At 35.1% G+C, this 21,444-nt stretch overlaps 1 non-coding gene across 1 annotated transcript; it reads left to right on the forward strand.

The window, feature by feature from the left end:
• Nucleotides 1–430: 430 nt before the first annotated feature.
• LOC122097223 lies at nucleotides 431–537 on the forward strand. Its single transcript, XR_006145496.1, has one exon. It is a non-coding gene; the product is annotated as a U6 spliceosomal RNA (small nuclear RNA).
• The last annotated feature ends 20,907 nt before the right edge of the window (nucleotides 538–21,444 follow it).

The raw sequence follows: 21,444 nt of genomic DNA on the forward strand, positions 1-21,444 counted from the left end.
TTTCCATAAGCTCTGAAATGCACATACTTAATGCTTAATGTCTGCTACCATAAATCTTAAATACTTTATAGAAAAGTTTTATACTTGCCAAATAGTCCTTTTTTTTTGGCATATATAAGCAAAATCCCCATAGTAAGCATATTTAAAACATTAAAACTTTTAACAAACCTTAACACTTTCTTCAATGTTCATTTTGACAGGTGCCTTGTATAGAATAATTGAATTCCTCCTCATACACATCTCTTGAACAATAAATATCCAGAATTATTTTGTTTTTGGTATGTCTATCTTGATTTTATTCTTAAATGTGTGCTTATGTAAGAAATACATGATTCTAAAATTTCACAACAATTCTTTTGAACTTACTTTTTGTTGAATTGTCTAGTTTAATAAAATCAATAAAAATTATACTTTATATAAAAAATGTTTTATGCTCAATTTAGCATCACATACACTAACATTGGAACAATACAGAGAAGATTAGCACACCCCAGGCGCAAGGATGACATGAAAATTCGTGGAGCGTTCCATATTTTTTACAACAGATGCTGAAAGGTATGTGGCCACAAGGGAACCGTACTGCATTCTTGGTGGGAGTGTAAACTTGTTCAACTACTTTGGAAAGTAGTATGGAGTTTCCTCAAAAGACTCCACATAAACTCCTCTATGACACAGTAATCCCACTTCTGAGGATTTACCCAAATGATCATAAACAAGACCATACTAAAACTATCAGCACAACTATGGTTATTGCAACATTATTTACGATAGCTAAGATATGGAATCAACCCAGATGCCCCATTAGATGAATGGATCAAGAAAATGTGGTATATATACACAATGGAATTCTATGTCTCCGTCAGAAAGAATGACATCTCCCAATTTGATAGGAAATGGAAAGACTTGGAAAAAAAATTATTGTGTAAAGTAAGCCAAGTCCAAATAAATATAGGTCCCATGATTTCCCTTATTTTCAATAACGAATATATGTCTTGGATAAGCAGAAAAGTTCAAAAGATATGTGCATATATGCAGATAAGATGATGTTAAAGAAATTGAACCCCAAGGTAGGGACACAAGTGGTTTTTTTTGTTTCTTGCTATTGTTTCTAACGTACTTATAATGTGCGATGTCATTTTTTTGTTTCTTTGTATGTTTCTCCCCATGCTATAACCCCTGTTTTCTCTGTATTTGAAGTTGGTGCACTTACATCTTGTATGCATGCTTCTCTAATTTGGGGAGGGGAAGGGAAAAAATGCTCAAACCGGGATACAGGTTGACCCATTGTAACAATGAGATGCACAAGACACTATGTTGAAAAATGAACTTTACAATTTAGGCGTAGGAAGGAAGGGTGAGGGGAGTGTACTTGTGGAGGTGGGAGGGAAGGGATGGTAGGGGAAATACAAAGGAGGAGTTAACAATGATTGTTAGGAAATATACTAGTTTCCTTGTTCATGTAAATGTGACCCCTCTGCACAGTATTATTACAATAAAAAACATATAAAATGCTCTGAGATGGAAGAGTTTATTTCCTCTATTTTACCCATATAATATCGTTAACAAAGAAATTAATGCAGAACACTGATATGAAGGTAATTTGAATAAATGTGTGTGTGTGTGTGTGTGTGTGTGTGTGTGTGTGTGTGTGTGTGTGTGTGTGAGTGAGTGCGGCACCGCACAATCAAACACATGCGTGCGTGCAAACACACGCCATGCATGTATATTGGCGTGCTGAGAGTTTAAAATCAGGTCTTCAAGGTCTTGGTAGGCTTTTACTATCTAGCTAAAATATAAGCTAAATTTCAATTCCTGGCTCTTTGCTAATTCATTAAACTTTTTGAAAAATAATTTCATGACGTGTTTTTTTTGGCCCTGATTGGCGCCCAAGTGTTATCCACAGATCTCAGTCTCCTGAGCAAATATTCAGAGTAGATAGGATTATAGGTGTGACCAGCCAGAACAAGGCTTTTAGAATAATTTTTAAAATAAAAGAAAATTTACTTCAAGGGAGCCTGTTTTATCATCTCCTAATTTGAAAGCCTTTTGGAGTGATTTTATGATAATTTAATTTGTTTGGGGATTGTTAAAAGATAGAAAGTGATGATATTTAAAAGTTTTAGTACTTTTTAAAAAAGAAACTGGAACTGTGGGACAGAAGAAATTTGGCTGTCTTCGGACATCAATTTATAAGCTCAGCTCTGTGCATGATATCCCAATGTCACCAACGCAGTCTGTGTTGAAGACAAAATGTGACAGAAAACAATCACCATGGGCAATATTTGCTACGCTCTTATTTCTTGGGCTATATGAATATTGAATTGAGAGTATAAAGAATGGAGAGATTTTACCCACCTTTTTGGTATTGCTGAAAGACTTTTGGAAACTTTGACTTATTTCCTTCCTCACTGTGTGTGTCTTTGGGCCATGCACTTACTGTCTTTAACTACAATTTTTCCCAATACTACAATGGTAATAACATTAGCATTATAGCAAATGTTATCTTAAGAATTAAGAGAATAAAACTTGTGAAACACTTAACATAAACCTATGAATGATCTTTGAGTTTAGCCACCATTCTTTTTAAAATACTAAAAAGAATGTGATAAATAGTACAGAAACCATTACATGTAGTGTGAGCAACCAGAAATAATATCTACTGACCATGCTCTGTGTCCAAGGAAGCCAGGTGTATAACTTCTTATGCTGTAAATCAAACTGGTTATCTTATGTCATGATAGTGTAAAAATATCAGGGACAGAACGATGAGGGAATGTTGTAGACTGAGGTGAAATCCATATGAAAATGTGCAAAACTGATAAAACATGGAAGTATCTGAGCAGTATGTTGTGTTTTACATCATTTAAGTTACATCTCAAAGATAAGGAAGACCTAGAAGAATAAAATGTCTTTTTGATAGTCTATCATAGGTCCTTAGAAGGATGAACACTTTCCTCATTCTTGTAGAGGCATCGTCAGATGAAGGGAACTATATTTTTTGTTTGCTTCCTTCCATTTATTCTTCAGTTTGAAATCTGAAGAACATGAGACTGAAAGAAACCAAGTGAAATTAGCCATGTAGCCTTTAGAAAGAACAATCAAAGAAAAATAAATAAAATATATATAGCCTTGTAAAAGGTCTAACTACATTGAGTTATATAGTCTCAAGCATTAACAGAAAATGATTTAAAAAATATCATGTTAATAAAAATTTAAAAATGTTTGGAGCTGCTTAATCATTTTCCTTTCTACTACTATGAATTAATTATTGATTTTCTATAGAGAGATTAAAGATCAGATTAATAAGAAACTTGATTAAAAATGGACAAAAGTTCTGAATAGACATGTTTTCCAAAAAGCCCTGAAAATTGCCTGTGGATTTACAAATTTGTATTTAATACAACTTCTATGCTGGCTTAATGCTTTGTGAGCAGAAGTCATTAGAGAAATGCAATTCAAAATTGTTATGATATTACTTCTTAACTATTATAACTCTCATCAAAAATATCCAAGGAACCAGGTGTGGTGGTAAAGGCTCGTAATTCCAAGTGATTGGAGGATGGAGTAAAAGGATTTGAGTCTAAGGCCAGTCTTGGGTACTGCACACAGTAAAAACCTGCCATTTAAATAAACTCTGTGGAGAAAAGGAAATTTTCTACACTCTTGGTCAAAATACAGGTTAGTGTTCTCATTGTAGAAAGTAGTATTCAGTTTTCTAAAGACATCCAAAGTTGAAATATCATCTGACCCACCAATCACGTGATTATTTCTCTCTGGGTAACTCATAAATATATCTGTAGTTCATTGTTATTCACATTATTCACAACAACAGCCAAGATATAAATCGAAGTCCAGTGTTCAACTACAAACTAATAAAGCAACTGTGGTACACGCACAAATACCTTTTTCTGTTGATCCCAAAGTATTTTTTATTATTTTCCTGTTTCCATTTGATTAACCTCCAAATTGGAAATCCAGATATATGATTTAATTTAACCAAAACTACTTATTGAGTATAAGGAACTTCTACTCTCTACATTCTTCCCACTAAGATCACCAAATATGGTGAGTCTGAAATAGTCTCTTTTTGATCTATGTTAATATTCTTTACAATATGAGTGAAATGTTTAAAAAGTAGTATTTGTTTTAGCTTAATTGCTCTGAAGAGACAATAAATGATATTATCAAAGCTTAAAAATGATTTGATTTAAAATTTAGAATTCCGGAAATGGTTTTGACCACTCTGGTTACTGGAGCTTTCACTACAACCTCATGAGACAATTTATACTGATAAAGCAAAAATCTGAGGTTAGACATTTATGAATAAAAAAATCATGTCATTCTGAATATGTAGAGCTACATATAAAACATAAAAAATTTAGCTTTTAAATACCTGAATATGCTAGTACATTTAATTGCAGGGTAAGTACTAGTTCTGAAATGAGATAAAATTGCACTTATTTTGAAATATAAACCTAAGTATTTATTTGAATAAAAGAAAATGTTTAAAATATCGCTCATTCAAGAAATAAGATGTAGAGTTAGTTGTTTTTCATGCCAATTAAGTTCTCTAAACTTACTACAAATATAGATTAGTAAAACTAATTCATTGCTTTGTAGGGAAATAGCAATCCCATTTCCTAAAACTCATGAAAATAACTTTTTCTCAAACAATTGCTAAGTAATTGTTTTATATTGTTTTGTCATGGAATCTTATTCGATAAATTTTTATTCATTAAGTTAAATAATTGGACAAAAATATAAATTATGCATAAAAAATGTTTATCTAACACGAGTTTATTTTTTCAGAAGACAGATCATGGCTCTCTTAAAGAACATTAGAAGGCAGTGTTCTTTATTAATTTTTAGTTATTTTGTTAATGGATATTAATTGTCAGAAGTGACAATTCCATAATATATTTAACATATTTGATTATACTCCCTCTATTTCCTTCTCATTACTCGTTCCTCCAATGGAACGAGTTATTCACATAAAATTACATCTTCATATATGCACATATAAACTAACTTGGAAGATTTAAGCTAAACTGCAAGTTAATTCAAGATGTACAGCGAATTAATAGGATTAACAAAAACCTGAATATCTTTTTTTAACTTTTGAATTGAGCTCTTATTATTATTATGGTTAAGGTTAGGATCCCAGATAGAATTAGAATTAGGATTAGAGAAATAGAAAATTTAGCTTCATCAAATGATGACCCATTGCAACAATGATATTCACAAGACACTATGTTGAAAATGAAGTTTACACCAAGGGGAGGGAGGAGAAAAGGAATTGGGGAGGGATGGGGTAGTGGGAGAACAAGAAAGAAGTGGGTTACAATGCTCAACAAGAAACGTAATCCTTACCTTATACATGTAACTAATCCCTCTTTAAAGCATCTTTGCAACAAAATAAAATTTTTAAAAAATAATAAAAAATAAAACCTGACAGGAAATAGAAAAACATTTAAAAATTTATGTTCAAAATGCAAGTAAAATTTAGACCTACACGCTGAGCAAGAGTTAGGATAAATATGAAAAAATGGCTTGCTATTAACACGATGATTCGGTTATATGTAGGCTTAGGATTAGGCAAGGTGTGCCAGTTAGAGCGGGGTTAGGATGAGAAAAACATGTAAGACATTGTTTAAAACTGCCACATATTTTAAGAAGAATGAATGGCAAGAATGATTGAAAACCAGTCTCTGTTACTTTAAACGTTCAGATATAATTAGGTTTAAAGTGTGAGATACTTTTTTGTTCCAGTTAGGGTTAGGGAAGGATAAGCTTTAAGGTAAATTTTAGTTTTCCAATTAGAAGTAGAAGCCAAAAAAATGTGTGATTGAATAGAATCTAAACAATTTTCCTTGCATTAACCATTTGGTGTTAAATTCCGAATGTGATTTGGATTAGGTTTCTGGTTAACCGGTGTTGAGGATAGAGAAATGGGTTAAACTAGTGGCTCGCACCTATTATCCTAGCCACTCAGGAAGCTGTTTTCTGAGGACCGCAGCTCAAAGGTAGCCCAGGCAGGAAAGTCCATGAGACTTTTATCTGAAATTAACCACCATAAAACACAAAAGCGGTGCTATGGCTCAATTGGTTGAACGCAGACCTTGAGCTAAAAAACGCAGGAATCATGCCCTGGCCCAGAGTGCAAGCCCCATGACCGACAAAAAGAAAAAAAAAGAAATGTTAAATATTAAGTAAAGGTGAATCTATTTTTCAGATTCCAGGAATTCAGGAAAAGCTGGGATAATGGACGTACAATGTATTTCTTAATATCAGGATTTGAGATCAATGGGTATAATGATTCCTGTTATGGGACAAAATACATTCAAAGTTAAGAGTGAAAAAATCCGTAGGGTTTACCAAAAACCTGCAATTTATTTCAAGAATTACCAGTGGAATTTCAGTTAGGCTTGCACAAAACAAGCATTTTTCATACATTTTAGAATTGGGATATGATTAGTGTCAAGGTTATGGTTAGGATTCCAGCCATGGTTAGGCTTGGAGTGAAGGAGAAAATAAATGAGGGTCAAATTGAAGGTAAATTTTAATATAAGCCTGATAAGAATTAGAATGAATGTAAACTAAAGTATTGCTTTTAATATTAGAATCTACTTACAATTAGGCTGATGGTTATTCTCAATGTTCCAGTTAAGAAAAATTAAGTTTTGGGTTAGAAAATGACTAAGATATTGGAAAAATTGTAACCTATGTTTGGAAGGATGAATGAAAACTAGTGTACTTGTGTGTTAGTATTGTCATATAATTTGGATTAAGATTAGGGTCAGTATTTTCTTTTGATTATATTTACTGATTATATTTACTGTTATGAATAAGAAAGCTTTTAATATAAAATTGTGTTCACTAACAAGTAAAAGCAAATATGTGAGGCTGAATAGTAACTAGAACATTATCATTATATTTATTCCTCAGTGATCATTCTTGTAGTGATTAATGAGAGTTTTGCAGTCAGGTTTATGTTGAGAGTTAGCGTTAAGTAATGGACTAGATGGTCAGAAAATCTGAAACTGTTTTCAGATACAGTGGCTCAGGAAAAGGTAGAATCAATGGAAACTACAGTATTTTCCTGGTAAGAGAATTTGAAGACAAGTAATGTAATGGTTCATGTTAGGGAACAACATAACTTTCGAGGTAGAGTCAGAAAATTTGCGTGAATTAGGGCAAACTGAAACTCATTTCCAGAGTGAAAACTGGAATATTCATTAGAATGATTAAAAACTAGAGTATTTTTCTTAAACATTAGAATTGGATTATCATTAAGGTGAAAGTTAGGTTTTTAATTCCAGCTAGGCTTACTGTAAACATTAGGGAAATGGAAAATTTAGGGTCAAAGTGAAAGTAAATCTTAGAATAACAAGTAGAGTTAGAATTAGGATGAATGTGAAATAGAAAACTGCTAATAATATTACGATTAGAGTATGATTTGGGTGAGGGTTAACATCAATATTCCAGTTAGGGTTAGGGTTACAATAAAGACAAGATAATGAGTGAAACTACAAACTATTTTTAGAAAGATGAGTTGAAGTTAGGATGAATAAAAACAAATGTATTTGTGTGGCTTTTAGACTCTAAAGGCCATTAGTTCTAGGTTTAGGTTTACTTTCCTAATTCCGCTTAGGCTTAGGGTTAGGGAACGGTAAGCTTTAAGGTAAAACTGAGTTTCTACTAACACTTTCAAGTAAAGTAAGTGCGAAATTTAACAAAAACTACAGAGTTTCCCTAATTTTCCTATTCAGGGTTCAATAGGGTTAAATTTAGAGTTAGGTTTCTAGTAAGGTTTAGATATATCATTAGGGTTTGGAAGGAGAGTAGATTTTAAGTAAACCCGCAGCTTCTTTTTGGATATACAGGAGTTCAGTAAAAGTTAAGATCAATGGAAACTATGGTATTTTTCATGATATGAGAATTTGAGGTTAATGATTCCTAATAGGGAACAAGATAGATTTCAGAGTCCAGGTTAGGAAATCTGTAGGATTTGGAGCAAATTGCAAATCATTTCAAAGACAATGGGTATCTGTAAGGATGTATCTAAACTGGAGTAATTTCCATTAATTTTAGGATTGGGTTACTATTATCAGCACGGTAACTCTTAGGGTTTTGACCAGGATTAGAGTTAAGATTAGGGAAATTGAAGGTTGAGAACTTGAGAGACTTACTTCATTTGTGTATATATATGAAGTATTCTAAGGCTTTAACTCAAGGCTTGGGTTCTGTTCTTGAGCTTTATTCTGTAGGCTACGAGCCACGAATCCACTTCTAGCTTTCTTTGGCAGTGAATTGGAGACCAGAATCGCACAGACTTTCCTATCCAAGCTGATACTGAACTGAGATCCCCAGACCTCTGACTTCTGATTAAAGTTAGAATTAAAGGCATGAGCTACTATTGCCGGGGAAAGTGCTTGACTTTTATTGATTGTTTTTACTTATGTTCAAGATCAAGTCTTGAATTCAATATCTGAGAGCGTTGGTCACGAGGTAGCCAATGCCACTTGAACCATATCAACTAAAATGATTATGTTAAATAGCTGAAAATCATTAAATTTTCTTCAGATGATAGGCATCATTACTGTTGTTATAAAACTCATCCTAACGAAAAAATATTTATAGACCCTAGAGGTGATCTGTGCACATTCTCATGCTTTGCCTCTAATTGCATAACATTTTAGGGACATGATTTTTAATCATTATTTTGAGTTATCATTAAATAAAGCAGTTAATGCATACAGTATACTTTGATCAATGCCAACCTTTTCAACATTCTCATCCATCCCACCTCTATGAAAATCTTTCTTCACTTTTCTTAATTTTGTAGGAAATTTACTGGATTCCTCTCTACTGTTCCTCCAATTCCTCTTCTTCATTCTATCTTTTCTCCCTTTACTTCTCTTTTGACTACCCACTTCCATATTTTCCATCAACTCTACTCCTAGGCATTTACCTGACAGTTTACAAACCAGGATATAGTTAAAGTTTCAGCACAATCATGCTTACTGAATCAGCCCAGATACCCTTCAAGTGAGAAATGAATGAAGAAAATGTAATACACACACACACACACACACACACACACACACACACACACACACACACACATTGGAAATTCTACTTACCCATCAGAAAGAATATTGTACCATTTGTATCTCTCATCTCTCATTTCTCTTATTTCTTCTGCCTGATATCACATTGTCGCCTTACTGTCCCTGTACTGCAGTAACTGAAAAATGCAAACTGATGTAAAAGATTTTCAGGCTTATTGTCTAACCATAGATTTCTGAATACAAGTTCTTTGCTCCTTCTCTTTGTATATTCATGCCTTTGAGTAGTGATTGTGCAGATTCATTTGTACCATTTGCTACACAGAAAAGAGATGAACTACTTGCACATATATTTACATACATGTATATACATACATACATGGATATATGCATTTTATGTTTTCAAGAATTATGGAGCTTACAAAAATCACATGCATTTTCCTTTCTTTTCAATTATTTCAAGCCTAAATAACTTTGTCTCTTTTGAATACCTGATTTTAAAGAAATGTCACCATCTCTGATCTGTCAGTGGCTTGAAATTAGATGTTTAAATAGGACAAACTTATTTAGGCTTTTTGGTGGAAGAGAGGAGTATTACTAGGGTTCTATCCAGGAGTTCTCTGCTTGCTAAACAGGACTTTTGTTGTATAGCACCAAGAAGCTCAACCACTGTTGCCATACTTCTAGTCCATATTATTTGCTTGAGTTCTTGAATTTTTGCATTGTCCGGACTAGCTGAAAAATCAAAAACAGGCACAAAGCCTTCTCTGTGACTGAGCCCAGCTGGAGGCAGGAACTTTTATTTCCACAGATATGTTCAAAATCACATTTGTTATAAAAATTACTAGATGAGACCTTCATGGGTGAGGTGATATTGGGTTTCTGGTGGAGCTCTGTCTGGTTTAAGGGAGGAGTTGGTATTGGTACAGCCTGTATGGTGGAACAGGACAGGGCTTTGAGGGTGAAGGCCAGTGTGTGTAGGGCTTTGAGACATCAGGGAGGGAACAGGAAGGACTAGACTTGTTAGGGGAGGGGTCTCTTGTGGAGTAGGTGGGACTTAGGACCGACGCTGGCAGGTGGACAGGTTTTCACTGGAAGTAGGTTGGGTCACTGCGGAGGAGGCTGTTTGGGGTGGGGCTTTGAGAAGGAAGAATGAGGCTACAAAGGAGGAGGTTACTTAGACGAGGGGATTTGGTGGAACACTGTGAGCCCTTGTGGGATATGTAGGGTGAGGTTTCCCATAAGGCAGGGCAGGGAATGGAGGCAAGAGGTTGACAGAAAGTGGGGATACTGGAGCAGGATTGCGGAGCTATGAGGGAGTGGCTTTTCAGGGTGTGGCTTTGAGAGGGCAGGGTGGTACTCAGGAGACATAGGTTAGCAAGGGGCGGGGTTTCTCATGGAGAATGGCAGGCCTTTGGGAAATTGTGTTAGGGTGGAGGTGGGGTTTCCAGCAGAGCAGGATGTAATCACAATGTATGGAGGCGTTATTAAGGACCAGGGCTTTGTGAGAGCAGTGATAAGATCCAGTGCACTAGACTAGGTAGGATGGGGTTTCTGGTGTAGCCAGTCACCACTTCGTAAAGAAGAGTAAGATTGGATGGGTATTTCAGTGTTGTAAGGCAGGACATGGATTATGGACAGGATTTCCAGCAGGGCAAAACAACCTTCCAAAAGGGACTATGGAGGGACTGGGATTTACAGTTGAGTCTAGTGAGCCTTTCAGAGGGAGGCCAACTGGTGCAGTGGTTTCCAGTGGAGCAATGTGGGTGTCCAGAAATGGCATAGTGTGGTGGGGGTTTTCTAGTGGGGTTTTTCAGGAGCAGGGCAGCGTTTGGAGACATGGGGCTAGTTGGAAGAGGGGCTTTGAGAAAGAGTGGAAGAGCTACAATGGTGTAGGGTAATTTTGGGCAGTGTATCTGGTGGAGTAAGATGTGTAACTGAGGGAGGAGCCAATAGGGGGCAGGATTATCTGGAGAGCAAGGCAGGGCATTGAGAGAGTAGATGTGGGAGGTAGAGAGGCTTGTGGTGGAGCAAGGCTGTCTTTTTTTAAATTTAATTTAATTTTATTTGAGAACATATTGTCCAGAGGGGTTACAATTACATAGGCAGGATAATGCATACATTTCTTACCAAGCATTGCATCCTCCTCCTTTGTTTACCCTTCACCTCCCTTCCCAGCCCCCCTCTCTCCCCCACCCAATCCTTCCCCGCCTCCCTTGCCCCACACTGACATTGTAAACCTCGTTTTTGACATGACATTTTGTACTTTCAAGGCAGGAAATGGGCTGTGTGAGAAGCTTCTGGCCAAGCAAGGCAGGGCTTCAAGGGCAGTTATAGGGAGCTGAAGGGTTTTTGGTATAGCATGATGGGCTTTGTGGGAAGAGGTAGGTTCAGGTCTGTGTCTGAGGGATTAGGTCTCTTACAAGTAGGCTAGTTATAGGCTGAGTATCTGATGAAACCGGGTGGGGGGGCGCTGGAGTGAGAAGGCTGGTTGGGGGTGGGGTATAAAAGGGAAGGGAGGAGTTTGGAAGTACTAGGGTATGGGAGCAATGCGACTATGAGGGACTAGAATAGTTAGGGGCGGACTTCATCTGGTGGATGAGGTGGGGATTTGAGGGAGGAGCCTGGTGTAGGCGGGGTTCTATTGCAGCAAGGTGGGACATAGAAGGAGATATTGATGTGGCCTGGTTTCTGGTGGTGCAGAGCAGGGATTCCAGGAAGGGGTGGAGTAGAAGAGGGTTTTCCCTAAAGCAGAGGAGTGCTATCAGGAAGGAGTCTGGTTTCAGTCAGGCCTTTGAAAGTTTTTAGCAGGGCTTCCAGGGGGTAGGTTAGTTAAGGTTGAGCTTTTTAAGGATAAGGCTTACTAGAAGTGGGTTTCCAGTTGATCTAGTCAAGTTTTATGGGAAGGAGGGATAGCAAATGGGCAAGACTTAGTGAAGAGTGGGGCTACAAAAAATAAAAAGTTACTACTAATAAATAAAATATAAGAACACCATTTTCTTTCAGTGTAGAATTATATTATTTTTATGTGTGTGAGAGATACTGGAGAAAGTAACCAAGTTTTAATTCCTTCCTAGGGAAATTTTGCTTTATTCCAGTTGATTGAAAATAAAACCATAGGTCAAATCAGGCTCAGAGGCACACAGTAGACTAAGACACATGAACCAAGAACTTGATTCCCCAGCACCACCATTAAGGACCACAAATAAAAAGTTTAAAATATCTCACTTGGTCATAATGGACAATATTGTCTTAAAATTGTGAATGAATAGAACTTTTATTCTAACCATTTTAGAAATCCTAAAACTAAGTAAGTAGTAATGTTTTAACTTTATACAATATTGAAAAGTATACTAAAAATAATTAGGAAAATATAAAATTGTACACAGAATGTTCGTTCTAGCATCAATTCTAATCTGAAAGAATTTAAAACCAGAAAATTGCGATATAGTGAGATTGCAGCATCGTTTCTTTTCAATCATCAAAATGGTTACTTAAGCAATGTGTCTTTATCATCGGATGCATCGATGTTAAAAACATATCTAAGAATGTGAAGCATTATTATACAGACCCTGAAGAAACTCAGAAGGATCTGTGAAATGATGTTGGAATAAAATTAATGACTAATTACAGTAGGATCTTCACTAGGCCGATAAATACTTTCCAGAAGAAAAAGGCTACATTGAAAAATAAACAATGAAAAGGAAGCAGGCAGGTAGACCTTGAAGTAAAACTTATCCAAATAACAACATCTATGGAGGCATGATTGCAATCTTCTTTTACCTAAGTTATAGTTACTGACCTATGTTCTTCCCTAATGCCAAATAGCAAAGCCATGAAAATGCAGTAATCATTTTCAAGACATTAGACTTCACAGAAAGAATTCAATGAATGTATTGCTAGAAAATAAAGATTGATATTTGAGATAAAGAGTGAAGAAAATATCCCCAATCTCTGACCCTCTGCGGTGAGAGGGGTACAAGACGAAGCACAAGGAGAATGGACAGAATTACAGTAGTGCATACCAGTATTTCCCAAGATGCATGATGAATGTAACAGGGGAGAAAATCAACATGATCATCACAGGACTTAGCATGGGAGAGTAGAGAGAAGAACAGTGAAAATGCAAGGAGAATTACAAAGGATGTCCTTGCATATTTGGCAGAAGAGTACATGGCATTGACGTCTAAACTATGTGGAGGTATTATAAGCAAATACCTGTGCTCATATGGTGCCAGAAGTGATGAACTTATGATTTACAGGACATTGAATAATCATAAAGGTGCTGCTTCAGTAGTGCAGAGTTAAACCTTGGTAAATTCTGTTTTGAAACACCTAACACACTGTAAAACTAAGAAAAGAAGATTCAAATTATATATGTGACTTGACCTTTTGCAAAAATAGAGTTCAAAAAATCAAATCACAAAATGTGCATGTAAAAGGATAACATTACTAAAATAATATTTAAACAACACCCATTTCATGTGAATATTCTTGGTTATAAGTGATTTGTTTTCCATACAGATTTTGGATGCACAAAACAACAAAAACAAAAACAAATCAAAGCAAAAAGCACTTGTCAATAAAGCTGGATGCCAGTGCCTCATCCCTATTCCTAGATAGTCACGAGGCTGAGCTTGGAAGATCATGGTTCACAGATGGCTGAGGTAGCAATCCATGAGATATTTATGTTCAATTGTTCAATCAAAGACAGATTGAAACCTTGGTTTAAATAGTACAGAATCAGTCAGTCATGAATGAAGAAACCAAGCAAGAGTTTTGAGGCTCCGAGTCAAGTTTCATTACTGTCTGCGTACACACACACACACACACACACACACACACACACACACACAAATGGCATGAAAGAAGAAGAACAAGAGAAAAAAATGGAATATTAAGAGTTTAAAAAGTTAACCTGTCTGTCAGGACTATCCTAAGCATATATTAATTAATAAAAATGAGGCAAACCTTGGAACCTATTTTTCTTTGAGTCTGGCTTCCTTCACATAATATGATTGTTTTCCAAGTCTTTCCATTTTCTTAAGAAAGGAACTATCATTCTATCATTCTTTATGATAGAAGAATAACAATACCACATTTTCTTGATCCATTCATCTATTGAGGGACATCTTGATTGGTTCCATATCTTAGCTACAATAATAATGCTGCAAAAAATATAGTTGTAGATTTAGTGTGTTTTATCTTGAGATCATTTCTACAAGTGCCCATGAGTGGGATTTCTGGCTCCAGATTTATATACATTTGACCTTACAAAATGATGCTAATTGAAACGAACTCGAATACATGGAAACAACAAATCTTTTTTTTTTTTTTGACATCTCAAACAGCAATCAAATGGCTGAGAGCTCTGCTCTGGAAAGGTCAATCAAGGGAAGACAGGGGTATGAGTTATTACCTCAAGAGTATTCAAATTCGAGCTGGGGGACACTAAAAGATTAAGACTTTGGAGACAAGATGGATGTCTGTGTTATGGATGTAATGACTATTGCTCCCTTCTGCTCCCTAACAATAAGGCATTCAATTATCACTATGTATACAAACAATACCTCATGTTAATAGTTGTAACCAAAGCTAGGTTAATGCCTTAGTTTATGGACATACCTATAGCCAAGGACCACCAATCCCCTTGTAGTAGAAGGAATATAAATTGTTAAGCAGGATTTGGTGATCCAGAAGCTGGCAATGAGGTTGGGGGTCCTCTGGTGTCTTCTTTCCTATCACTTCCTGTGATTTCTCAGTTCTTTGGCCAGGTATCCCATCATCTTTCCTGTCCCATGGTTGCGGTTAGTGACAGTAATGATTTTCTGAACACCTCAAAAAAAACTATGGAAAAACACTTCCTCCAAAAAGATTGAGGAAGATTGAGCACCTGGAAAGATACCAAACGTTAGCAGTGACCCTGTGATCTTCTAGCAAGTAAGTACAATTCAGGAGTATCTTTACTTCTGATAATATGAGATGGATAATTGTCCTTTTTGTATATTTGGTATTTGGTATTGTATGCATTTTCAGAAACACATCTGCATTGTGAAATTATGTCATTTATTTCACACGTCACAGACCATGTCACTGGAGTGATGACCCTAATGTCTTATCTCAGTTGCCTGAGTCAGACTTAGATGAGTGTGAATTGCCTAATTATGAACATTTCTCCATGAAACTCAACAACAAAGAATGAAGTGTCAGGGTCAGGCCATTCCATACCTGTAAGGATTTTTACATATATTAGAGTAATATACACCTACACTGCTCAGCACTCATGGCACAGTGGTATGTTATAATTGTCCTCAAATCAGAAATATGCTAGAGCTTAAAGTTTAATGATGGGCTATTCATTTTCAACGCAAGAGTAATGATCACCCCCTGAAATTATTCTCAGTGGAGAATCCTTCCTATAAATTTTAATGACTTAGCTTCTACTCTCTGTTTATCATTCTCAGGAAGGGTCACACTGTATCGTGCTACAATACTGCAGCAACGTATCTGCCTTGAATTTTACCTCCAATCTTGATACCAAGGTCAACTCTGCAACTCTAATCACATAGTTACTGGACACCCGAACTTTTCAAGCGTGGTTAAAAATTCAGCTATCCCTGCTCATTGCCAGTGTTAAAGAACTCACTCCTTTAGATGTATTATGTTTCTTCTTGTATTTCCAACACTGCCTTAGATGTTGGTTTTTGAACTAGAGCTTTTAGTTTACTTTTGATTTATGGAGGTGTTAGTGATGCCAGTTGTTAGTAATTTGATGTTTTGACATTGTGGCTATTGAGGAAGTGAATACACATCACTAACAAAAGTTTCTTTACGTGTATAGGTATTGCTATATTGTGAACTTCCTAAAAGCCAGCCATGGGAACACATATCCCTAATCCCATCACTTATGTCACTAAGACAAGCCTTGAAAGGTCCAGACCACTCGGAACATTGTAGTGAGAACCTTTCTACAAAGAAAGGAGAGAGAATAGCAAAAAAACAAATGAATCTTCCAACAGTTTTATTACATATTCTTTACACTTAGCCATTAAGAGCACCATAATAGTATTGTAATTTTTATGACTTCTTACCTACTCTTTTCCTGTTCTCAGCTGTTTTATTTATGGATCTCTAAGAAGTCATATGAGAACCACATAAGAAATCGATATAAATCATAAAAGAAATCATAAAAAAATAGTTTGTTAGGGATATATAATCCAAAGGTAATAATTTCAGGAAAATACTAAGCACATAAAATGTAATGCATTGACTATTGAAAACTTCAGCAGTTGTAGTTTATTTATTCCCTATAAAGATTATAAACGAAGTTACAATAGTATTCCAAATGGAACACAGAACTAGAAATATGAAGGGTAGCACTAAAGAATACTTCTGCTATCACTAATAGGGTAAGAATGAAATTTAGGCAAAACTCCTTCAGAATAAAAGCCACAGGACAACCCCAACATTGCTTTCATTGTTTCATATGAAGATAAGACTTTTTTTAGTAAAGACAAATTTTCACAGATATTAACATCAACTGGGTATATATTTCTTAAGGCCTTCAGGAAGGATGCTGTGACCATGTTGATGGAAGCTGACTTTTTTGGGACCTACTACACAATTTGCAGACACCATTCCAAGCACTGAACCTACAATAGGGTAATTTAAGTGCTCATGAGTGTTCTTCAAGTTAGGAAATGAATTAAGTATTTTATTAAAACCAAAAGTAGGCAAGAAGCCCAAACAAATTTCCCAAGTTCTTAAGACTGATCAGTTGAGACCCATAATTCAACTCCAGAATTCCACCAGCCATATCTGAAGATATTCTTTGTCACATTCATTAATTTTCAAGAGCTATGGACCAGATGAATCCACATTATCTCCCTAATTATGGTAATAAGGGCAATAACATTGATACAGAATATAAATATTTTTAAATGAAAAGGGTGTGGATAATGACAGCATAAGTGATCTTCATACCAAATGTAGATCAGTTTAATTTCTAAAGAAATACCTGAATGAACATCATTCAGCTTCCACTGTTTTTTTTATTATTCCTGGTGTTAAAGACACCTGTGCTGATGAACACAGGTTTTTATCAATCAGTACCCTCAATACACAGGGAATAGATTGCTATGGATATACAATCCAAAACGAATAATTTTTGTGACAACTTACTTCCTTGTTGTACCAAAAAAAAAATCTATTCCCTATTCTAAAACATATATCAATTTAATGGATATTAGTGTTATCAGTATAAATTAGGTGTGCATAATATATGTAATGTATTTTATTACATAACATAGAAGTTATATATTTATATATCATATATATACATATATATGTATCATTACTGATAGTCTACCACTACTATAAATAATATATGCATTAAACATTTTAGTATTATACTGTGAAGGATACAAGGAATGACAACTTTATTTAAATAAATATATATGTATATTTTAGTCACATAATTTATTTTTCTGCCATTACTCAGACTGGGTGTTGTCCCTGAGCCATTTCACTCAGACTGGCTTCATATAGCTATCTTCAGATCTCAGCTCCTAAGTAGCTGGAATTACATACATGAGTCAGGTTATAGTTTTTTAACTCCATCCTTGGCATGTTTTTACATAATGATTTTTGAAAGCTCAATTATATTCTGATATTCCATTTCTAAACCAATTCAGAATAAATAACTTCTAATTGGGTAAAACTCTATGTTGCAATCGAAATTGTAAGGACCCTACTTTCTATCCATTTTCAAAGATATTGCTAGTTTAATTCCTGGACAGACAAGTAGAAAAATTAAATTATGTGTGCATAATATATGTAATATACTATATTACATAACATATAAATGATATATTTATAATATATGCATAACTAGTGATATTCTATAGTTACTATAAATACTACATGTATAAACCTGGTTTTAATATTATACTGTGAACGATACCAGGAATGACAACATCCCTATCGTAACTGTCTCATTTTTAACAGTATACAAACTATGCTATAAATATAAATCTTCAAGAAAGTACACCTCTGTAATCACCTTCAAATATTCCCCTCATCATTATGATCATCCTCTAAGATTGGCTACACTTATCCACAGCAAACACTTTGTGATACTTTCTGGATAAAGTTGCTTGTCCTCATCCTTATCAGCCTTTCAGCAACTTCAGTGAAGAGCTTTTTCTCTTGTTTTCCCTGTAGACGATATAATCCTTTGTTATTTCCCAGCAAAGAAATTGTGGCTAGCAGGCTTGAGCATTGGTACATACAAAGGTTCTTTGGTTACGAATTTTTCCATTCCTTTCTTGATAAGTGAGCTGTAATAACAAAAACCTTTTAAGGCAATGTGTAAATGAAAACATATTGATTTGAAAATACCACAAATATTCGTTCTTTGAACTTATTTTTAATTCAAATATAATAGGGGTGGTTTTAGTGTTGCACGCGTTTAAATCTAGGTATTTATAAGGTTGAAAACAGAAGATCGTAGTTTCATGCTAGAGCAGGTAAATGGACCATGAGACACTTATCTTTAACTAAGAACCAAAAAGCTAAAAGTGGACCTGTGGCTCAAATGGAAGACTTGACAGCCTGAGCACAAAAGAAAAGTAAAAAAAAAAAAAAACCAAGGCCACAAATTTAAGGCATAGTATTAGTACTCATATACTATATATTTATGGTTCCTAAAATATTCTGTGAGTTAATTTGTCAAAACCTGTTCATACATTACATATGAGGTGTGAAATAGTAGGTCAGTCTGAAATGACTCCAAGATATTTTGACAAGGCAACTAGAAGAATTATCAATTAAACAAATAGTAATGAGGGATACAATCAAAGCTCACTTTGGGTTCTTTTGAATTTGTTAAAATCAATAGCTAGGAGTTGTCAGTAGACATGATGCTATTAAGGACTTGAATTAAAGAAAGAACAGAGCTGAAGATAAAAAAAACGAAATAATTACATGTACTCAGTGGTAACACTCATGAGAAAGAAGATTACAGAACTAAGCCCTGGGATACACAAATATGTATAACATGACAAATGAAGAAAAACCATCATAAGTATGTAATGCAGACTAATATGGATATGTATTTTTAATGTTTAAGAGCTATGAAGTGATTGTGTGATGACCTAAAATTTTAGAAATTGTTAAGGTCAACTATCTCTTGGGCATACCAGAGCAGATAGTTTAAGTAAAACAGGGCCACAATAGAATGTCTTGATTTGCTAACATGAAAACAGGTCAATATTTGGAAAACTATTTTTTTGGACATGTGGTTGGAGTGACAATTGCTGCAGTTTGTTCAAGTGTAAGTAGAAGGGACAGTTTTAGCACAATAATAGAAATCTTTCCGGGATCTGGTAGAATTTCCCACTGTCTTCAATTTCCATTTTATTCTGAGAACTAAAATGTCATTACTGGAAGCCATTCCCAAATTGTGTCTTTGGCAAGTTATCAGATATTCAGTCTATCACATGTCTGAATAATAGAGAATGGGACCAGGTCTCCATTGAGTACTCACAGTAGACAGGTTTCTGGACATTCTCAGGAAAAGCCTTCTGCAATTGTGGGATGGATAGGGCTGGATAATTTGCAAAACAACCATCATAGATGGAAATTATTCTGCTAATTTGACCCCTGAGATATTGGATGTTTTATCTGCATTGTATTGATTTTTATGAATCAGTTAATCAGATTCTTCATACTATATGATGTTACTAAATTATGAAATGCATGTTTATTGCATTTCCTTTGTATAACATATAGTATGTTTTGAAATTTGGTATAAATCATTCATGTTTTTATTTTTTTCAATATGGATTACTCCTAGTTCTCAAGAGTGAGGAAATGCTTTGTAACTTTGTAACTTGAAGTCATATGTTGCCATGTGTCATATATTTTCCTTATACAGTGTTGGTAATAAATTATATGTAATTTATTTTTTATTTTTATTTATTTTCTATTGCAGAGTTTGAACTTGGGTCCTGGGCACTGTTCCTGAGGTCTTTGGCTCAAGGTTATCTTTGTACAACATTGAGCCACAGTATCAAATTTAGTCTTGATTGATTAATTGGAGATAAGTATCTCATGGCAACTTTTCTGCCCAAGATGGCTTTGAACTGTGATTCTCAGATATCAGCTTGCATATTAGCCAAGATTACAGGCATGAGCTACCAGCACCTAGCTATATGTAATTTCAACTGTAGTTTTCTTCAAGTGTTTCATCCTGCACTGAAGTTTATTTTTCTGACAAACTTTCTAATAAATATGCAATCTATTTAATTTTGAAAAGTACTGCTGCAACCCCCACTTATTTGTGGCATTTCTGAAATCCAAGTTCCTCTGTGTGTCAGGGTGGATACTTTTTCCTGTAACAAGTATTGTTGTTGAACACATGACATCTGGCTACTAAGAGAACAAAGGATGTGAAGCTACAGTAGCCAGATAAAGAACTCCCAGGACAATTCATGGGCAATTCATGTACTCCCTGTGTAGGTGCATAGGGAACATAGAAAAGACATTATTTTTTTGGGGGGGGTCCGGAGGTGGGGCCTGAACTCTGGGCCTGGGTGCTGTCCCTCAGCTCTTCAGCTCAAGGCTAGCGCTCTACCACTTGAGCCACTGTGCCACTTCTGGCTTTTTTCCTTTTGCTTATGTAGTACTGAGGAATCAAACCCAGGGCCTCATGTATGCAAGGCAAGAGCTCTACCACTGAGCCATTTTCCCAGCCTGAAAAGAAATTATTATACTTGAAATTTGATTGAGTGTGTGTGCACATAGATGTTGACTTAATTATCTGCTGTTATAGTTTTACACATTCACTAGTATAAAACAATATTTCATATATATATATATATATATATATATATATATATATGCTGATCACAGTTTCCAGAATCCAGAGGTCCACCTCCATGGGCACTGCTTGCCTATGTTGCTCTTTGGGTAATAAGAATGAAACCTGGAATTGTCCAGTGGTAGAGAAATTACTCAGAGATTCAAGCATTCGTCTTTCAATAGGTTGCTTGTTCCTAACTCTAAAATTAGGAAATCTGTTCATATATAATACATGTTACATTATAATATATTTATTATACTATAAAATGTATAATATATTGTACAATATACATTATATATAATACCTGACAGAATTATATATTTATAAGGAAAAAAATAATAAACACATCAATGTCCATACTTTCCTAGTCATGATTAAGTTCAGCAGAGTTAGGTGCATTATATCTCAACAGGAAAACTCTACTGAAGTTCTGATGACCTTGAACTAGATAAGAATCCCTGTTAAAATAAAAACTCTCTCCTCAATTATGAGAAAAGATAAGTTTGGAAGGTT

The sequence above is a fragment of the Dipodomys spectabilis genome, unplaced genomic scaffold (assembly GCF_019054845.1).
Source record: "Dipodomys spectabilis isolate Male_0828 unplaced genomic scaffold, ASM1905484v1 ptg000418l, whole genome shotgun sequence".
NCBI lineage: Eukaryota > Metazoa > Chordata > Mammalia > Rodentia > Heteromyidae > Dipodomys > Dipodomys spectabilis.